General features: G+C 41.5%; 1 protein-coding gene across 4 annotated transcripts in view; it reads left to right on the forward strand.

Annotated features, from left to right (window-relative positions):
- The window catches only part of CNOT2 (CCR4-NOT transcription complex subunit 2), a 131,660-nt gene that overhangs the window by 649 nt on the left and 128,950 nt on the right, over window positions 1-2,061 (forward strand). The window lies entirely within an intron of this gene.

Raw genomic sequence — 2,061 nt, forward strand, 5'->3', positions numbered from 1 at the left:
CCGCTCTAGACGGCGCTGCCGCCTTCCCCTGAGCTGCCGCGGTCCCGGGCTGTTCACATTCTCTCCGTACACGCACATCACCTGCAACTTGTGTGTGTGTGTGTGTGTGTGTGTGGGGAGGGAATAGGGATCTGTAATAGTGTGGTATTGGACTAACGGTCTCGGGAGCCCGCAGGCTCTGGGATACCGAAGGGTTCGGGTGTTGGAAGGAGGAGTGCAGCTGTGGTGCCTCCTCTGCCGCCGCGCCCCGAGGCCGAAGCCCCCGCCGGGCGGTAGAGACGGAGTCCGGAGGGTCCCGGGCTGGCGGAGGAACCCGGGACGTTGTTGTCTGGGAAGTTGCCGGCCCCGGGTTTCTACTTCCGTCGGGGCCTCTGCACCTTTTGCTGGCTTCGGTCTCACTTAAAAGTTTTCCGGAAGAAATGAGTGGAGTTGGAGGCGGCGTTCCTCGTTCTCGGTCGAGGCTGTGTTGTCCGCCTAGGCGAGAAGCCCGGTGACGCTCGGTGACTGGCGATCGTTTCTGAACGCAAGCTGAAGTTTCCTTTAGGGAGAGCATTGCCGGGGCTTTAGAATTTGCATTGGTTCCAGGCCCCGGGAGCGCGGTGTTACCTCCGTGAAAGTCCTAACATACGGGTACCACACTCTCGGAAGGAGCCTAAGCATCAACTTCCTTTGGGTCCTAGGAGATGCCTGCAACATCCAGAAGACCGAATGCAACACTTTCTTCTTCTTCTTCCTCTCCGTTTTCATAAAACTGCTGGTCATAAAACTTCCTTTCTTAATCTTCAGGACAGTTTCTAATAAGTATAAGAAAATATGCACTGATATGAACCCTTAGATTCTTGGTGAAGTGGTAGACGGTATTGAGTTAAAATCTGTTCCTGAGGGAGGCTGTACTTGAATTTAGTTCATAGTTGAACACATTTTCTGTCATGCTTGATATTAGGACTTCTGGAATAAGTGCAACTTTACGTTTGCCCTTTGAAACAATGGAAGTGGGAGGGGGCATAGAAATTTGAAAATATTTACGTATTTACATATGTTTATGTTGAGTTATTAGGGAACACTTCCTGTTATTTGACCACATTTGTTTCCAAATGTCCATGAATACATTTCTTCTGCAATTATGGACGATGACTTTTCTAGATTGAAAGGGTTAAGAATCACAGTGGACTGAACTGGTTAAATGTATATTTAAAATGGTTAGATGCCTACATTCTGAGCTCTTTTTTTTGAAATACTTCTAAATGGACCAAGATCTTTAGTGAGCTTTCTATGTTGAACAACTCTAGTTTGTAGTTCTTTTGTAATACTGAATCAAAAGGGAAAAATTCACTGTAAAAAAGGCAAAACTTCTGCATTTCTTTCTTGACTTCATAAGATCCTCATTTAATTTTAAAAAGTTCATTTTCTATCATTTTTTTTTTCCCTGAGGGCTTGAATTGCAGTGACTTCTGTGAATACTTTGTGTATTAGAAAGGTGCTGAGGAACTTTCAGTTTTTTGCATCCTAATTAATACTGTACCCATAAAAATGAATTAATTTAAGTATCATTTGTTGGCAGAAACCTTTTATTCTAAGTATACTATGTAGAGCTATCTGTAACCCAATATGATAACTCTTGGGGAATGAGAATTGCCTGCATATTTAACCAAGCAACAAATACAACCTTTAAAACATTTTCAGTTTCTATAATACTTTCGTTTTAAAGTAAACTTACATGGTGGAAAAACAAGGGCAAAATTTGTAGATATGAGTGACATATCTCTTTCATTTCAAAAGTACTTGATCTTGAAGATAAAATAAAACTAATTCTCCCATAGAGAACTAATTACCTATGTTTATACTTTAGAACTTTGGATATTTAATTCACTTTATTATTTTTGGGAGCTACTTTACAGTTAGCTATAACCTGAAAATTCTGTTTATTCAAGAAGTAAATAAATACTTTAGATTTATGAGTAGATTTTTCTAGAAGTACTTCTAACCCAGTTTTGGTTTTTATCTCTTCAGTAGATAGATATTGATATTAAAAGTACTTGTATTTGGGGGGGGGGGGGGCTT

The sequence above is a fragment of the Myotis davidii genome, unplaced genomic scaffold (genome assembly GCF_000327345.1).
Source record: "Myotis davidii unplaced genomic scaffold, ASM32734v1 scaffold582, whole genome shotgun sequence".
Lineage (NCBI taxonomy): Eukaryota > Metazoa > Chordata > Mammalia > Chiroptera > Vespertilionidae > Myotis > Myotis davidii.